This window comes from Schistocerca nitens, chromosome 1 (genome assembly GCF_023898315.1).
Source record: "Schistocerca nitens isolate TAMUIC-IGC-003100 chromosome 1, iqSchNite1.1, whole genome shotgun sequence".
NCBI classification, from domain to species: Eukaryota; Metazoa; Arthropoda; class Insecta; order Orthoptera; family Acrididae; genus Schistocerca; species Schistocerca nitens.
In genome coordinates, this window is record NC_064614.1 from 1,067,205,498 (window position 1) to 1,067,225,880 (window position 20,383).

At 42.1% G+C, this 20,383-nt stretch overlaps 1 protein-coding gene across 1 annotated transcript in view; it reads left to right on the forward strand.

The window, feature by feature from the left end:
* The window catches only part of LOC126227229 (tachykinin-like peptides receptor 86C), a 969,629-nt gene that overhangs the window by 178,699 nt on the left and 770,547 nt on the right, over positions 1 to 20,383 (forward strand). The gene's annotated exons all lie outside the window — the stretch shown is intronic.

Below are 20,383 nucleotides of genomic sequence, written 5' to 3' on the forward strand. Positions count from 1 at the left end.
ATGGATGATATATTAGCTGCCAAGATGTTTGCCCAAGGAACAGCGCAACTGTACACTTATGCGTATACTGTAGTTCAAAATATTAATAAAAACGGCTTTTCTTGTGAGCAATGTAGATGGAAACAAACAATGGTGGGAAGTTAACTATATACGACATTGCATCTGACCAGTTAATGAAAAATAATGCCGTCGTTAATCCACTGAACTCAGATTTTAGAATATCGGGATCATATCCCGATTTAGATTTTATGGTTTCCGTGAATAACTTAAGCATAGTACACAGATAAAAGAATGAATGTTTGACTTTGCAGCCGAGTGTGCATTGATGTGAAACTTCCTTGCAGATTAAAACTGTGTGCTTGACTGGGACTCGAACCCGTGATCTTTGCCTTTCGCGGGCAAGTGCGAGCGATTGATAACACACATACTCAGGTGTTCAGGAACAGTTAATTTCGTAACAGAGGAAAATATGGGGATTGAAAGTGTGCAGTGAGATCCAGGCTTGGCTTCAGTAACCAATCTCGTGTGGATGCAGGTTATAGGAGTTACTCAGAAATTAAGAAACTGCACAAGCTAGACTTAGTTCAAGAACACTCTCTCATCAGTCTTCTGACTGAAGATCATAACAACACCTCTCTTTATCATTATTTATTTCTTTCGGTTTATTCACATCTGTTTTCTCCTCTTTATTATTAAGTGATTATGCTAACGATGTATTACAACTATCATGGTGTCTCTAATTTTTATTCTTTCATTCGCTACTTGCTGGCCGCGCGGGATTAGCCGTGCTGTCTAAGGCGCTGCAGTCACAGACAGTGCGGCTGGTCCCGTCGGAGGTTCGAGTCCTCCCTAGGGCATGTGTGTGTGTGTTTGTCCTTAGGATCATTTAGGTTAAGTAGTGTGTAAGCTTTTTTTTTCTACTTGCTGCATATCTTTATAAAGATTTTGCGCTTACCCGTCATTTCATGATAAGCTAAATTGGTTTTTAACAGTTTCTTTGCGATGGCACGTCCATACAATACAGTGGAACTCTTCTTTCTTTTGGCACACCCGTAGTAGTCTCTTCTTCTTTAAGTACCAGAGATTTGTCTCAAAGCACGTATTTAATTTTACTGCTTATTTTTCGTGCTTTTATTTTATTTCAGGGAAAGTAATTCATCGCCTAATAGCACATCATGGCTTAGATGTCGTCTGCTAGACATTGGTCACAAAACACACAAATCAAATAACCAGGATAACTCAATTGGCTGATACTTTAATACACGATTTAGTAACACATAGCAATACTTCATATTAGAGTATTTCAGTTCCCGTATAGGTCGGTTGTTAATTGTCTCGTAAAAGAACCTAAAAGCTACTATACGTTAAGCCCAGTCGACGGAAGGAAAGGAAAGGGATTTTTCTTCGTAGAGAAAGGTCCGCAAAATACACTGTAGAGCCAGCGGAGGTCCAGAACGAAAGATTAAACGTTCTCTGCAAGAGTAATTCGCTGCCGATAGCCTGCGCGTCGTTCGCTAAACCAGCTGATAACGCAGTCGGCAAACGTGCGTGAGAACACAAGTGGTTAAAAAAAGGGCAGTCGGACAGGATAGGCGAACAGTCAAAGGCTGACAACAATGAGCATGAAGTTATGGGGTTACCACTTAACAAGTGGCAATGGCTAAAACGACACTGCCCAATAAGCAACCTAGCTAATACGCTCTCGCAGCGAGAGGGCCGAGTTGAGGTCGGCCAAGCCGGTGGCAGAGGCTTAATTCTCCGAAGCTTGTTCCCACGACGAGGAGACCATTGGTGATCCCAAAATGACACCATCTACCGACAGATAGCATCACGGAGATCATCCGACGGAACGGAAGAGCTAGCAGGTCCAGGTAGGACGACTGCAGCCTTGGCAGCAGCGTCAGCAGCCTCGTTCCCTGGATGACCGACCTGACCAGGAACGCACATGAACATAATGGTGACTCTCTCAGCAGCGAAAAAATGGAAGCTTTCTTGGATCCGTTGCGCTTGGGGGGTGGACTTTGTACAGCACACGGAGGCTCTGGAAGGCCATTGAGAGAGTCGGAGGAAATCGCAATTAAAAAGCCTGTGTCGTCGGGTGTACTGGGTGGCCTGATAGGGAGCGTACAGCTCTGCAGTAAATATTGAGCAGTGTTCTGAAAGCTGATATCGAAAACGGTCGGTGCCAATGACGAAGGCACACCTGACACCACGGTCAGACTTAGAGCCATCAGCGTACACGAAGACACTATCTCTAAGTTCCGTGCGAAGGTCGAGAAACCTTCAGTGGTAGATCGAATCTGGAGTAGTCTCCTTAGGAAGTAAATTAAGTCCAAGATGAACACGGGCCTCCGGGGTCAGTTGTTAAGTATATGTAAAAGCCAGTAATAAGATGAAGCAGTGTTTTCAGATTAATTATTCAAAAACAGTCTAGAATCGCATTTATTATTATTATGCCGCCAACCGGTTTCAACCCGACGTAGGGGTCATCTTGTGGGCGTTTACACTATTAGTCGACTGCTGGTGCTGCGTTTCCTGCCGTTGTGTAGACTTATTAAAACTGACTTCAGATAGCTGTTATAGGATATGAAATGATCGGTTTCGTGACTGAGTTGTACTTATTTACTAGCCGAAAGCAAGTCTGGCATTTAAAGTTCTGTCAACTTTGCGGTGATGGATGGTGGTAGCCATTAGGGATGTTAATTGTTTTAATACACTCCTGGAAATGGAAAAAAGAACACATTGACACCGGTGTGTCAGACCCACCATACTTGCTCCGGACACTGCGAGAGGGCTGTACAAGCAATGATCACACGCACGGCGCAGCGGACACACCAGGAACCGCGGTGTTGGCCGTCGAATGGCGCTAGCTGCGCAGCATTTGTGCACCGCCGCCGTCAGTGTCAGCCAGTTTGCCGTGGCACACGGAGCTCCATCGCAGTCTTTAACACTGGTAGCACGCCGCGACAGCGTGGACGTGAACCGTATGTGCAGTTGACGGACTTTGAGCGAGGGCGTATAGTGGGCATGTGGGAGGCCGGGTGGACGTACCGCCGAATTGCTCAACACGTGGGGCATGAGGTCTCCACAGTACATCGATGTTGTCGCCAGTGGTCGGCGGAAGGTGTACGTGCCCGTCGACCTGGGACCGGACCGCAGCGACGCACGGATGCACGCCAAGACCGTAGGATCCTACGCAGTGCCGTAGGGGACCGCACCGCCACTTCCCAGCGAATTAGGGACACTGTTGCTCCTGGGGTATCGGCGAGGACCATTCGCAACCGTCTCCATGAAGCTGGGCTACGGTCCCGCACACCGTTAGGCCGTCTTCCGCTCACGCCCCAACATCGTGCAGCCCGCCTCCAGTGGTGTCGCGACAGGCGTGAATGGAGGGACGAATGGAGACGTGTCGTCTTCAGCGATGAGAGTCGCTTCTGCCTTGGTGCCAATGATGGTCGTATGCGTGTTTGGCGCCGTGCAGGTGAGCGCCACAATCAGGACTGCATACGACCGAGGCACACAGGGCCAACACCCGGCATCATGGTGTGGGGAGCGATCTCCTACACTGGCCGTACACCAATGGTGATCGTCGAGGGGACACTGAATAGTGCACGGTACATCCAAACCGTCGTCGAACCCATCGTTCTACCATTCCTAGACCGGCAAGGGAACTTGCTGTTCCAACAGGACAATGCACGTCCGCATGTATCCCGTGCCACCCAACGTGCTCTAGAAGGTGTAAGTCAACTACCCTGGCCAGCAAGATCTCCGGATCTGTCCCCCATTGAGCATGTTTGGGACTGGATGAAGCGTCGTCTCACGCGGTCTGCACGTCCAGCACGAACGCTGGTCCAACTGAGGCGCCAGGTGGAAATGGCATGGCAAGCCGTTCCACAGGACTACATCCAGCATCTCTACGATCGTCTCCATGGGAGAATAGCAGCCTGCATTGCTGCGAAAGGTGGATATACACTGTACTAGTGCCGACATTGTGCATGCTCTGTTGCCTGTGTCTATGTGCCTGTGGTTCTGTCAGTGTGATCATGTGATGTATCTGACCACAGGAATGTGTCAATAAAGTTTCCCCTTCCTGGGACAATGAATTCACGGTGTTCTTATTTCAATTTCCAGGAGTGTACATTTTAATTAGTATCTGTGACGCCATGCTGAAGGAAAAGATGAAAAATAGAAATTTTGTGTGACAGTGAAGTAAAGGAGATACAGTTTCATCGCCTTCCTGCCGTTATGTAGACAGGAGTGACACCACCAGCAGTCGACCAATGGTGTAAACGCCCAGAAGATGACCCCTACGTCGGTTTGAAACCGGTTGGCGGTATAATAATAATAAATGCGATTAACGCTGTTTTTGAATAATTGATTAATCATACTAATCGCTGCTTCATCTCCACAACCATGTTGTCCAAAAAAAAGTGTTGTCACATGCCTCTAGAATTACAGAGCTTGGCAGATTTACTAAGCCTTCGCCCTTATCAATGGACTTCCCTCGGAATCAAGGCAGTGACATCAAGTGTTAGATCATTGCCAGTCAATATTAGTTTACGGTGTCTGATCGTCATTTCGACTTGTTTAAGCAAGTTAATTTTGGCATACACGAAATTGATTGTAAAGTACTAAGACGCACAGGCACGTGAAACTATTAATATTCATCATATGCTAATTTGCATTCTGGATTTGACAGGAGCTGCTGATGTCGGCAGCTATCGCTACACATTTATCAAGTTTCTGTCAGCGATTTATGCGCGAATGCCTCCGAATGAAATACTCGGTAGACAATCTGTCGACAGAACTGAGCGGAAAAAATGTTTCCTATCTTTAAAACCGTGAAAAAGGGCTTACCGGGAAACTGCTCTCCCCTAATTCTTAAGTCAACGAAGCTCCACATATGAGAAGCAGCTTCAAACATCTGACTGATTTATGACTGAGTTAATGTGTTAATTTTTTTGCATTAATTTTCGCTCCGCTTTAAGAAAGGCTAGTTTTTCATGCATTCCAATGTTTGTGATGTCTCTTTAATTGCAGCATGTGCCGTACAATGACATTATTGTGCATGAACATTCAGTGGTATATGTGGATACTGAACGCAAAATACATCGCGATTACTGTTTGTAGCAAAGAAGTAACAAACCATAACGTGATGGCTGATGCTAAAGGTTTACTACATGAACAGCAGAAATGTAGTATGCATTTACTCTTCTCATTTCAATACTCTACGGGGGATTTCAGTGAGAAAGATTTTCGGAAAGATCTGAAGTTATGTGTAAAATTCGTTGGAAGTCGTTACGCGCTCTCATTTTCAAATACTGCATGAATATATTATGAGTAATTTTCGCGCTGTGAGCTACCATACTACAGACATAGGCCAATATGCAGTTTCTAATTCTAGTACTTGACTTATTCTGTTAAACAATTAAGGTAACATACACCTCTTAAGGAGAGCAGAAAGGATGTAGTGTGTAGGAAAGGAAATTGTAACGAGACGTGCTGATCTCACAGAAAAACCGCTGAAATGTTGACGCGAAAGCGTCGGTGGAGAAGGTCTGAGAATGATTGCACGAGACGCTGCCAGATTTATAGCTCCACTATTGAAATTCTTCCGTTGGGACAAGTCTCTCATCACCTGGCTCCGAATATCAACTCAAGCGGGACTGAGCTGAACCAACTACGACTCTCACCTTGCCCAAACAAAGAGCAAAACTTGCCCACATAGTGGAAACAAGCGGACGCACCCCGTGTGCTGCACCTTTGGCGCCATGCTTACCGAACCCTGGTACCATAAAATCCTGGTACCATTAACTGGGCCGGCCGGAGTGGCCGAGCGGTTCAGGCGCTACAGTCTGGAACCGCGCCACCGCTACGGTCGCAGGTTCGAATCCTGCCTCGGGCATGGATGTGTGTGACTTCCTTAGGTTAGTTAGGTTTAAGTAGTTCTAAGTTCTAGGGGACTGATGACCTTAGAAGTTAAGTTCCATAGTGCTCAGTGCCATTTGAACCATTAATTGGGCATACTAGGACCGGCGTGGTTAGTTTGATCACTCACACGCCAGAAGGTTTACAGCTCTGCTAGCTCTCAACCGAATGTTTAGTATATATCGTTTGGTGGTAAAGTTCCAGCTATATACGCTAGATGGAGCCATGTAGTGCGCAATTTCCTTGCGAACAGTTGGCGATTCTCTTGTGACCTACGGTTGTATATGAAGAAGTGTGTTAAAATCTGGTTGCGCAAAAACCACAGATACCATTTCATTGTAAAAACATCGGTATTTTCAACTAAATTGTGGAAGTCACTCGCTTGATTATCAATACAGACCACTGATAAGATTTTTTGTTCATATCTATATGCTAGTGTATTACAGTTTCTGAGGTCACGTGGATGATATCTCTCTTGCTTTGAGCAGTAGTTATTGTCACCCCAGGATTACAGGTACATAATATATATTGCCCAAAATGCAAGTTGTGGTTCAAGCAATGATTAGGTACTACATTTACTGTAAACTACCTTCGAAAACAAGCAATGTAGTTGTTTGGCCACAAGTGCTAGATATTCAATCGATAAATGAAGAACAGATAACCTTAGGCCTAACTGCACTAGATGTTCTGAAACGAGAATTTAAGTTTAAGATGGACAAAATTGCAGGTATTATGCTCAACTAAATGTTGCACTCTATGTGGGTACTCCGACCTAGTACCTTCCATTATATTTATAATGGATAACACTGATGTATCACGTCTGGGTGTTTTTCCTTTTATGAAGCTTGAAAAAGCATTTAAAAAACCTTTAGATCATTGCATTTATGTCTGGATAATCAAAGTTTCATTGTGCTTTTGAAATATTGCCCACAAGTGGAATGGTATAGTTAACAGTAGTGGTGGAAGTACAGGCTGCTCAGTGCATAAGACCACATGAGGCTTTGTACAAGATATTCACTACAGTTTCATTCTATCCTTGATATTGTTAAGGTTTTTTATCTTGACGTGTGCACACTTTAGAATGTCTGTATAGACGTAAAATAAATTAGGAACAGATCGGTGTGAAGCACCTAGAAATATCTCAGGGTTGTAATGGAATTTCTTCTAACATGAATAATAATTTATACTTTTGTAGGTTCGTGTAGAGAAACACCTTTTGCATGGCACACTTACTATTAATTGAAGTGAGCACTTAAACACTGAAAAATCTTGTCACTTCAACAAAAGGTAACCGTGAACCGCGACCACCAGAATCTGTCTTGACATCGATACTACTCTTTGCAAAACGAATGAAATTAACTTGACTTTAGTCTGTTCATTCATGAAATTAATTGTACCCATCTCCACTTTGCATTGGGCACTTAATACCGGGGTAATTTGAAGAAGAGTCTGACTTTTTGCAAAAGGCGGTGAACAATACTAATTACAACTCGCGCTGTACCGCGCGTTATTAATCTCTGAAAAAAGGTACAGTTAATTTTTCATACATGTAGGGATGCTACTGAAATACGTGGTTTGCTTATCAGTAACAACATACATTTACCATAAATACGTTAAGAGATGTATACGTCTCTATACATGTCTTTCTCGTAGGAAGATTCGAACCAGAGTAAAAAGATTATGAAAATCTATTACTATTGCTTTCACTGTTCTAAGTAAAAAAAAAAAAATGGCTCTGAGCACTATGGGACTCAACTGCTGAGGTCATTAGTCCCCTAGAACTTAGAACTAGTTAAACCTAACTAACCTAAGGACATCACAAACATCCATGCCCGAGGCAGGATTCGAACCTGCGACCGTAGCGGTCTTGCGGTTCCAGACTGCAGCGCCTTTAACCGCACGGCCACTTCGGCCGGCTGTTCTAAGTACCTTTACTACAAAACATAGATTATTATGAAATGTGATACTGCTTTTCATATACATTTTTACGCACTTCTTTGTACACAGAGACCGTAAATAAATATTTCATGTAGACCGTAAATAAATGTTTCTCTTCTCCAGAGGACCAGTACACGACCTGCCATTATTTTCTATTATCTCGTCTACAGTTTACAAAATGTGTGTAATCCCCTATTTTCACTGCCATAAACATCACAGAAGTTAAAAAACAGTTACGAAAATCACATCTGAATCTGAAAAACGGTCAAATTATGCACGATATTGGCACAATTTTCACAGCACCAAAAAGTTGCGAAGTAGCTTTTCTGCCCTTATTTGCAACATTAATGTTAATTTAAATATATGTGCCATCGATGTCGCAAATGGTTTACAGTTTAGTAAGGGTTTTTCTTCGACAAGACTCAATGTCACTAGGAGAACGTTCGAATATGTCTAGTGCAACTGTGGACGAAAGATTAGGAACCGAAAACTTTCTTCGACCACTGCCATACAGCCCGGAAACCTTATCGGAAAACATGACATCTGATCGTGAAAGACTTTATTGTATAATCAGTTTAGTAAGGTGCCTAAGTGTCCTACGAATTTACTATTAATGCGTTTAATCGGCCGACTAGTGCTTGTTACCCAAAGGATTTGCAGTTTCAATTCAATATTTTGCGTGATAGGATTAGGTATTTGCAAATTTTGCATATTTTAATGAGAGACTGGCACTGCAATCTCATGCACACATTCTGGGAAGAAAGTGCTACAGTGTCTCCCTGGTCGACCTATATACCCACTTTTTTGTTCACTACTCAAATTTGTGCGACGGATGTTCTCCTCCAGATGCTATATGCACTACGGTTTGGTCCTGTCAGCCCTCTGTGGACCAGGCGCGAAGATGCCTTACTTGGACTTTGCTAAATTGACAACACATGTCGGTCGATACGATTTTGCTAACAGAGGGTCTCTATCCACACCTTTTTAATGACTCCTTCAACGGTTTCCATTTCTCTGGATCCCTTCTTTACACCAGACACTCTTTCATGACACTGACTGATTTTGCGCTTAGGTGCTCAGCAGAGCCCTTCAAACCTTGAGTCACCGAACCATCTCCCTTCCTTATTGTGGACGTTACCATTAGGGCCGAATTATTTTGTTTATCAATGGGGCTTCCCAAAGACTTGTTTCCAAAGATATTCATTTCGTGGTATTCTCTTCCCTTTTGTAAATCAAATATTAATATTAAGTTAATTCAACTTTCTAGTGACCCTGTTGCAAACTTATCTTCAGCAAGAACCGTTGAACTGTACTAACAGCATGTTGAGAATACCGACAGTGTTGTACCTAATGCTCTCACTCTCTCACGAATTAAGCAGACCACACTAGTTTTCTTTAATGACAACTTGTTAGTGATTTACGCATTTATCTCCATCTTCCGGGTCGCGTCAGCAAACTCGAGAACTGTTGAGACTCTCGCAGACTGATGTTTCCTGAGACCCCTACAGTTAACGTGCGACCGAAACAATTTTGATACTTGCTTGTGGTATCTAACGATGTCTGGATGTGATGGATAATGCAGAATCCCTTTTAAAAAAGCGATTTGTAGTTTTCGTCATTATGCTATTAGCATACCACGGAAATAACTTACACATTCGTTGTAGTGTTTGGAGCATGCAGGAAACTATACCTGGCCGGCCGGTGTGGCCGAGCGGTTCTAGGCGCTTCAGTCTGGAACCGCGCGACCGCTACGGTCGCAGGTTCGAATCCTGCCTCGGGAATGGATGTGTGTGATGTCCTTAGGTTAGTTAGGTTTAAGTAGTTCTAAGTTCTAGGGGACTCATGACCTCAGATGTTAAGTCCCATAATTCAACCAAACTATACCTCCTTTTCTTCACTGTCACACAGAATTTCTATTTTTCACCTTTTCCTTCAGCATGACGTCACAGATAGTAATTAAAATGTATTAAAAAGAATTAACATCCCTAATGGCTACCACCATCCATCACAGCAATGTTGACATCTAATGAATAGACGTCGATAGATCTTCAAATGCCAGACTTGCTTTCGGCTAGTGAATAAGTACAAAACAGTCACGAAACCGATCATTTCATATCCAATAATAGCTATGTGAAGTCAGTTTTTGTAAGTTTTGCATTTCGTTATTTCGTGCAGTAATGCAGTAGCACTGTTTTAAGGAAATCGAGAAAGATTTCTGTAGGAATATAAAGACAAGCACGAGCTGGATCCCTTTTTTATTTTTACTTTAATCTACTTTTATTTTTTAATTTATTTATTGTTTTGAATAACCTGTTTAGACCTTGTTCAGGCCATACTCAGGTCCATTACTTACTAAAAAGGTAAATAATTAATGTATCTAAGTGTGACATGAAAGCCGGCCGAAGTGACCGTGCGGTTAAAGGCGCTGCAGTCTGGAACCGCAAGACCGCTACGGTCGCAGGTTCGAATCCTGCCTCGGGCATGGATGTTTGTGTTGTCCTTAGGTTAGTTAGGTTTAACTAGTTCTAAGTTCTAGGGGACTAATGACCTCAGCTGTTGAGTCCCATAGTGCTCAGAGCCATTTGAACCATTTTTTGTGACATGAAAATGCATCGAAACCGGATGTCCGTAAAAATGAAAGAAAGTGGTGTTTGTCTTCCTGTATTTTGGAACTGGTCACGATCCCCCGTGAACATTATATCTTCGCTTATGAAACCTACTGGAATCAACTGAAGCAGATACGCCACACGTCTCTGGACGTACGATACGTACAACAATCTTCAGGATTTGGATCTAGATAGTACTATGGACGTTTGAGATAGAGTCTAGTGGAGAATTCACACACTTTGGCCGCTGTGTTGGGAATGGACCTTGTCGTGTAGCGGACTCCGTAATTCAGTCCTGTAAAACTATGACTAGACTGGCGGGAAACGGACGTTCCTCGTGGAAATCAGGCTTGTGTGTTTACTGGGCGAATGCCTCCTGGCGTGTGGAACAGCTTTTGAGGCCAAAGTATCTGGCAGATATACACCTAAACAAAGACATATCGAGGTATCCGATCTGGTCGTGCTGAAAGGTTTGCCTCATCATTCGCATTACGCTGTTCTACGAAGGTGTGGGTGTTCAGAAGATACCTAAATTACAGGAGGTTTGGACAGTACAGCATACAGCTCACTGTACTGGAAAACGTTAACCCATATCATTAAAGAGTTGTGAGAGACCTAAAGAATAAAATCCTGTAGGAAGTGGAAAAAAAATAATTGAAGAAATTTTATGAATGCAGGATAACAGTCCGTCTTCATCACACAATAATTCATTGCCGGTTTTAGGCATCTTTGAGTGTCACTTTCAGATCGCAAACTGTCACTAAAAGAGCATTTCTTTCCCAGGCTTAGTATTATATGACATTATTACAATTCGTACGTATGGTTTTCGTCATATAGTTAATGCTATATGGCATACATCGAAACATGTACTTTATTTCACAGCGAATCTCAAAATGACGCTCTCTGACAGCCGATACAAATAGCCTTAAGATAAATGTGTCATCAAGACGGGGTGTTATCCTGTAATAGCTAACAGGTTCCCATGTAAAAATGTTGATTGAGCAAATCGAGTAATGCTTAATATCAAGAATGATACGTACATTAGCAAGCGATGTTTTGGCACAAATTTAAAATTTAGAATCTCTCGTAGCAGTTCTTGTTTGAAAGCTACGTGGAAGACGACGGCGGTTCTCTTACCTTCATTAAATGCTCGCAAATTTTACCTCTCGAGCTAGCTACAGTTCCAGAAGAAACAGATTTCTGTCCCACGTTTACTTTTAGCACGAAATATAAGTCTCCGAGCTTATTAAGAGAACTGCTTTCTGGGGATTTCCTAGCGTTCCAACGATCTTACTTCCTACAGGTGGACTATTACCGTCTGTCATAAGCAGAAACTCTTTCCGGATCGTCTTACAGCAGAGTCTTACTTTGCGCACCAATTACTGGGGTATAGAGAGAGGGAGATTGAGGCACAGACATTCATGGTCTAGAAGTTTTCATGCGCGACAAGAAGGAAAGCAGTGATCCACACCGTTTAACCAATATTCAAAAACTCTTATCATTAAACGGTGTGCGTACCACCGTCGAACGGCCTTGCCGCAGTGGATACACCGGTTCCCGTGAGATCATCGAAGTTAAGCGGTGTTGGGCGTGGTCAGCGCTTGGATGGGTGACCATCCAGCCGCCATGCGCTGTTGCCATTTTTCGGGGTTCACTCAGCTACTCGACCGAATAGTAGCGGCTCCGGTCAAAGAAAACCATCATAACGACCGGGAGAGCGGTGTGCTGACCACACGCCCCTCCTATCCGCATCCTCAACTGAGGATGATACGGCGGTCGGATGGTCCCGATGGGCCACTTGTGGCCTGAGACGGAGTGTTACCATCGTCGACCGGTAAAAGCAGTGGTCGTAACACCTGGTGCTTCCATGTGCAGTCTGCCTCTCGCTGTTAACCTGTCATTCAGGAATCTGGCATTGCAACTGACTGTTCAGACTCTAAACACCTGAACACCTGAAGCATTAAATTCACTATCTTAACTTTTCTCTTTTTTATACTAAAGACTCGAAATTTTTGGACTGACGGGGTATGTTACTCGTATTATATTTTTAGTTCGTCAGGTACTGGTTTAAACAGTATGCTGCAGAAAGGTAAATGCATAAAGAATGAACAGTCAACATCTCTGAACTTGCATGATGTATTCATTGTACGTCCGGGGACTCCTGAAATACACCGAGGACAAAGCGAACGGCAGAACGCACAGAGTAACCGTCAGCTGGAATTATTCAAACAGCGACAGGAGTACCTGTGGAGGCCTGAATAATTCAAGCAGGGCCCGAAAAACGGCACGAACGCTGCAATCGTGGCCACTGCCTTCAGTGCACGTTGGCTCATTTGGGGACCACCGCTGTATGTAACGACGACTTGACGGCCAACTTTGTTAATTTCGAAATACGGTCACGTTTAAAGTTGCATAAGCGGGGTGTTCAGTCCTTGACGATGCGGAAATTATTGGTCTGCCTCACAACCACGCTTTGAATTAGTCGCAACACGGTAACTGTGTGGCGATATTTGAATGTTCCTAATTTAGTTCAATTGCGCTTGTTCATTTTGTCCATTGTGTTCATATTACGATAAGGCGTGCCACACCTGAAGAAGACTATTAATGGATGAGGCCGTCTGTTTTTATAAAAGTCGCTCGTATGCGCGCTTCCGGAAAATTGTTCGTAACTACAAAATTTCTTGGTGAACATCTTGTGACTTCACCCCTTGCTTACTTCTTTCTCTCCGTGACGACTATTAATTGTTTCGTAATTACCATTATATGAGGATCGAATGAGTGCAGATCATTAAGCACAGTCGACTGGGATGTCATAATGGAAAATTATACAAATGCTCCACAACGTAGTGGCCTGTAGCCTTTTCACTTACAAAGGCTGTAATGGTAATAAAATTGAATACAGTGTATTAATTTTATATACATAAACAGAACTGTTTAAATATCTTTTAATATTGTAGTCAGTAGTTTTAACACAACTAAGAATAAAATAAATTTAAAAAAAAATTGGGATTAGTAGTGACGGCGCCATCATGAAAGCAGTACTTAGACAATAGCTCATAACATACGCCTGCACAATACGCTACATGCAATTTCAAGGAAAAATACTGTCCTTTTAATATCAATAGACTCTAGCCAATTATTGAATTCATGGTAAACATCTGTTCATAACATGATCTGGTATTCCTAAAACCACCTTGATTATCACCAAAATTACTCTCCAGAGATGTTTCTACTCTCTTTAGTGTAATCTCGGAAAATATATTGTATGCAATTGGTTGCATAGAAATTCCTCTATAGTTGTTAACATCTTGTGTATTGCCTTTCTTATGAAGTGGATGTCTCAAGCCCACATTCCACTCCCCTGGGAGTTTTCCTGTTTTTCCAAATGTTCTCAAAGATTAATTTCAGATTATTTTTTATTTTTGGTAGAGACCATTTCAGAAGTTGTGCTGTAATAGTCTTCTGCACCAGCCTTATAAGATTTTACTACCTTCATTTTCTGTATTGATGTTGTTGTGGTCCTCAGTTCTGAGACTGGTTTGATGCAGCTCTCCATGCTACTCCATCCTGTGCAAGCTTCTTCATCTCCCAGTACCTACTGCAGCCTACATCCTTCTGAATCTGCTTGGTGTATTCATCTCTTGGTCTCCCTCTACGATTTTTACCCTCCACGCTGCCCTCCAATACTAAATTGGTGATCCCTCGATGTCTCAGAACATGTCCTACCAACCGATCCCTTCTTCTTGTCAAGTTGTGCCACAAACTCCTCTTGTCCCCAATTCTTTTCAATACCTCCTCATTAGTTGCGTGATCTACCCATCTAATCTTCAGTATTCTTCTGTAGCACCACATTACGAAAGCTTCTATTCACTTCTTGTCTAAACTATTTATCGTCCACGTTTCACTTCCATACATGGCTACACTCCATACAAATACTTTCAGAAACGACTTCCTGACATTTAAATCTATACTCGATGTTAACAAATTTTTCTTCTTCAGAAACGCTTTCCTTGCCATTGCCAGTCTACATTTTATATCCTCCCTACTTCGACCATCGTCAGTTATTTTACTCCCTAAATAGCAAAACTCCTTTACTACTTTAAGTGTCTCATTTCCTAATCTAATTCCCTCAGCATCACCCGAATTAATTAGACTACATTCCATTATCTTCGTTTTGCTTTTGTTGATGTTCGTTTTATACCCTCCTTTCAAGACACTGTCCATTCCGTTCAACTGCTCTTCCAAGTCTTTTGCTGTCCCTTATAGAATTACAATGTCATCGGCGGACCTCAAAGTTTTTATTTCTTCTCCATGGATTTTAATACCTACTCCGAACTGTTCTTTTGTTTGCTTTATTGCTTGCTCAATATACAGATTGAATAACATCGGGGATAGGCTACAACCCTGTCTCACTCCCTTTCAAACCACTGCTTTCCTTTCATGCCCCTCGACTCTTATAACTGCCATCTGCTTTCTGTACAAATTGTAAATAGCTTTTCGCTCCCTGTATTTTACCCCTGCCACCTCCAGAAATTGAAAGAGAGTATTCCAAGCAACATTGTCAAAAGCTTTCTCTAAGTCTACAAATGCTAGAAACGTAGGTTTGCCTTTCCTTAATCTTTCTTCTAAGATAAGTCGTATGGTCAGTATTGCCTCACGTGTTCCAACATTTCTACGGAATCCAAACTGATCTTCCCCGAGGTCGGCTTCTATCAGTTTTTCCATTCGTCTGTAAAGAATTCGCGTTAATATTTTGCAGCTGTGACTTATTAAACTGATAGTTCGGTAATTTTCACATCTGTCAACACCTGCTTTCTTTGGGATTGGAATTATTATATTCTTCTTGAAGTCTGAGGGTATTTCACCTGTCTCATACATCTTGCTCACCAGATGGTAGAGTTTTGTCAGGACTGGCACCCCCAAGGCTGTCAGTAGTTCTAATGGAATGTTGTCTACTCCAGGGGCCTTGTTTCGACTCAGGTCTTTCAGTGCTCTGTCAAACTCTTCACGCAGTATCATATCTCCCATTCCATCTACATCCTCTTCCATTTCTGTCCGCAGCTCGTGGTCGTGCGGTAGCGTTCTCGCTTCCCACGCCAGGTTCAAATGGCTCTGAGCATTATGGGACTTAACAGCTATGGTCATCAGTCACCTAGAACTTAGAACTACTTAAACCTAACTAACCTAAGGACAGCACACCCACGCCCGGGTTCCAGGTTCGATTCCCGTCGGGGTCAGGGATTTTCTCTGCCTCGTGATGACTGGGTGTTGTGTGATGTCCATAGGTTAGTTAGGTTTAAGTAGTTCTAAGTTCTAGGGGACTGATGACCAAAGATGTTAAGTCCCATAGTGCTCAGAGCCATTTGAACCATTTCAACCTCTTCCATTTCCATAATATTGTCCTCAAGTACGTCACCCTTGTATAGACCCTCTATATACTCCTTCACCTTTCTGCTTTCCCTTCTTTGGTTAGAACTGGGTTTCCATCCGAGCTCTTGATACTCATGCAAGTGGTTCTCTTTTCTCCCAAGGTCTCGTTAAATTTCCTGTAAGCAGTATCTATTTTACCCCTAGTGAGATAAGCCTCTACATCCTTACATTTGTACTCTAGCCATCCCTGCTTTGCCATTATACACTTCCTGTCGATCTCATTTTTGAGACGTTTGTATTCCTTTTTGCCTGCTTTATTTACTGCATTTTTATATTTTCTCCTTTCATCAATTAAATTCAATATTCTTTTCAGCAGATAATCTACAGATGCGCTATAGAGAACTCATACTAAATTTCCTCATATACCTGCTTGTTTTTACCACCGTGTAGCCTATAGCTTTTTGACTTACAAATTCGTAACTAATTTGAATATATTTCTTTTATATATTAATTTTAACTGTTTAATTATACTGAAATTTTATAAATAATAGTTTTAATTTGCAAGAAATAAAATAAAATGAAGTTCGTCACGATAGGAATCTAACCCAGGTCAGCGAATTGTTACTGTGTTGTGTAGATGCCTAACCTACGGTGCTGTCAGGAGAGTGGAACTTTATAAATCCCTCGTGCAGTATACTTGCTCTGTACGGTACGTGCAGTTTCAAATAAACATACTGACCTGGTGCTGTGAGCAGTGTGGCACACATACTGCCAAAAGCGATAACGTCATATCAGAAGATACACAGTAGAAAACAGACAATTGTGTCGCTTCTCTGAGTTGATCATAGCACGGGTGACCATTTCAACATGTGATACTGGTTTCTTGTTAGCATAGAGAGAATACTACAAAATATGTTTTCATCTGTCTTATTTGTATACCGACACACATTTGAAGACAATTGGTGTAATGCTGGTGTCATCTCTGGCTGACATTCGAAGCGAAATGGCGTTTATTTCAATGTGATACTTACAGCGTTTTGTAGCACATTAACACAAGATAACCTGCCGCCACCGATCTTATCCTTTCTTGGAATTAATTATTGAATTATTATAAGAAAATCACGCTATAGTATACAAATATTTCAAATTTAATGGTAGGCTCGGTCTTGAACGGCATTCTCTACTTGTGAATTACCATTCAGTGTTCTTATTCAGAGCCAGCTAGAGAAATTTTTGCACATAGGCGACTTTCCAATTGGCGCCATATCCTCCAGCCCCTCTCCACCCCTTTCCATCATACATATTCATCTGCGTCAGTTTTGCTGTTAATTTTCATACACACTGTACACAAACTTTGCACTTGTGCACCCTTAGTGCTCTTTTGAACATTGCGCAGCGCGCGGTGGGTAGTAATTGTGATACGTTCCATATAGTAATCTTACAGCTGTGGCGCTTAAACTGACATATTTTCATTCCTTCTATTATCATCGAGCATCTATACTCCGGTCTAATTTTTAGTCCACAATGTGTAATAAGATTTTTAATTAGACACGCATTTATAATTTCTTTTATTCATGTCAAGACATAACGAAAATGAAATGTGATGTAATATGTAGTGTGATTTCGTCGTATTATTTTTTACATGTTGTTTTTCACTGCTATGTATAAAAATACTCAGGTCCAGTGCGAAAGTTTTATCTGTGATAAATTTCTGCCAGCGCGGCAGAAAGAAGTGAAAGAAGGTAGTCTTAGTGGGAATTCAGTAGGATATGTATGGACGGGCACTTGCATGGAATTAATTCGTAAAAATGTTACTATTTTGTGGAAGATTAGGCAGTCTTCACTTTGGTGGGAACTCGAGAAAAGTAAGAATGTTAGAAAAACAGTGTACAGTTCTGAGTCGGCAATATTACACGCGTGGAGACGAGTAGAACTTTTGTAAAATTATTGAGTCGGTATTGTTGCAGCAGCACATCAAAATTTTTCGAGACAAAATTTCATCCTGAAACTCGGCCAGAAGAGGAATATCGACAGTAACAGATTTAGAAGAGAGAAGAATGGAAGAATCAAGATTTACAAGACGGAGGAGTTTTCAAGATCCAGTGAAAAGGACAACGGGAGGCTTAAGCTAACAATACATAGGCATTCATAGAAGCAGAAACAATTTCATCAAGAGAACAATAATACATCGTGTTTCCTATTCCGTAGTAAACAGAACAATTTTCTGTATCTCATTGGATATGTGAGACTGCCCGTTCTATGCACTGTGTTGCGAGAAGTGACTGATCACAATATTATCTATTGAACTGGGAACCGAGTTAAAACAGTTAATTAGGAAATATTAGGTCAAAAGCGAACTTGATTTAAAAAGTGAATACTAATAAATGTGACGATTCGTAACTTACACTTATAGTTAAGCAGTTATCCATTGTTGTGGGAGCAAAAATAGGTCTGAATTTTTACCTGGCACATCTCAGTCCCATATCCCGGTCTCAAACAGTCCTACCTGTGCTACCTGCAACAAGACGAAGAGCCGGAGCGCTGCGCGGTTTGAGGCGCTATGTCACGGATTGCGTGGCCCCTCCCGCCGGAGGTTAGAGGCCTCCCTCGGGCATTGGTGTGTGTATGTGTTGTTCTTTAAGTTTAAGTAGTGTGTAAGTCTAGGGACGGATGACCTCAGCAGTTTGGTCGCTTACGAATTCACACACATTTGAATTCTGAGCCAGAGCGGCAACAGAAATTAACCACTGTCTTGTTAAAGCAATCGTAAAACGTTTCTGGCAAAGGCCATCCAACTCAGCAACGATGACGCAAAGCGGATTCTCTAGCAGGGCGGACTCCAGATGGGTAAGCGACCCATGCCACAAACCAAGGTTGGCAGGCATTTGGAGGCGGAATATTCGTAAAATCTGAAGTGGTTCAAAAAGAAAGAGTTGAACAAGACAATGAAAGTTTTGCTTGCGAAGCCGTATGAAATTAGAGATACAAATCATTCATAAAATCTAGTGTCTTACTGAAAGTTATCAACGATACTGCGAAACAAATGGAGCACTGGAGTTTGCCACTTCGAGTTCGTCTTTAAAGACAGCAAAGTTTGTTGGTGGCGTGTTGGCATCTCAGTTTCTATCACGTGCCTACACAACACTTGAAAGGCACCTGCGTCGGCCTGAAAGCTCCTACAGAAGCGAGAAACTTTATTATGAGCAAATAAAGCTAAATGTCAGCGTATGATGGCCTAACAGTACATATACATCTACCTTAAACACCTATGATAGTATTTTTTTTTAAGTGTATGATTTCTTTTATGAGTCTAGGCGACGGTGGGTAGTCCTGGATGGTCATGTCTCTATCCTAACGTTCAAGCCATTGAGTACAAGAAGATGGGAGAGTAGGATTGATGTTGCCCCCTCTTAAGTATGATATAAGAAAGGTACAGTATGCAATGGTTGAAATGAGCAAAGTCGAAAATACGGACCGAATTGTTGCACAGAAGGGTGGCACTTCGACAAAAACTTATCCGTGATTACGCTCGTTCCTTCAGTATTACATTTTATGGCACATTAATATCGTCAGAAGAAACGCACGAAGTATTACAGCAGATATGTCGAAAAGACAACACAGTATTTCACGAACAACCGAGAGGACCTCAACATTCCAAGACTTTCCACTGTACTCTAAGGAGCTAGCAAACAATCTAGGAAAAGCAAACTTGACCGTAGATGGCACAAAGCAGGTAGTCGGCCAGTGTGGCAGAGCGGTTCTAGGCGCTTCAGTCTGGAACCGCGCGACCGCTACGGTCGCAGGTTCGAATCCCGCCTCGGGCATGGATGTGTTCCATGTCTTTAGGTTAGATAGATTTAAGTAGTTCTAAGTTCTAGGGGACTGATGACCTCAGATGTTAAGTTCCATAGTGCTCAGAGCCATTTGAATCATTTGAACAAAGCAGATATAAAACAAACGGAAGAAGAAACAGCTCCAATATGAGGTAAAACATGAGAAAATTGACGATCCAGAAATGCGGTACAAAATAGAAATATAATAACCTGTAGTTCAGCATTCAGGTTAACTGGGTTGCGATGTTAAAAGCCAATCACAATTTAAGAGTGGTTTTTACTGGTCATATGACGCGTTTTTGGAATTTATCAGTCACAGGTGTCCAGGAGCGCTTGCTACACCTAAACACAACATTTCCAGTTGTATGTGAAAGAAACATTCGCAGACTATAATTACACTGTAAAGTACTGGATCTTAGATGTGCGATCAGTGAGACATTTCAATAGCTTGAAATAGTGATCTTGTTTGTACGACAACAGTAAAATTAAAGATATGTCTGCTGATGTTCTAAGTGACGAGTATTCCAAAATGTGGGCAGGCTCAATAATGGATAAGCTAAGGACAACCAGTCTTGCCAGTTTTAAAGATGAACTTAAACTGATCTCAACGTTGGTAAAGCCTGGTATCACAACAATTGAAACTTTGAAACTCATACAAAGAGTATGGTTTTGCATGCTACCTTAGTACAACCTTACGAATTTTGATAA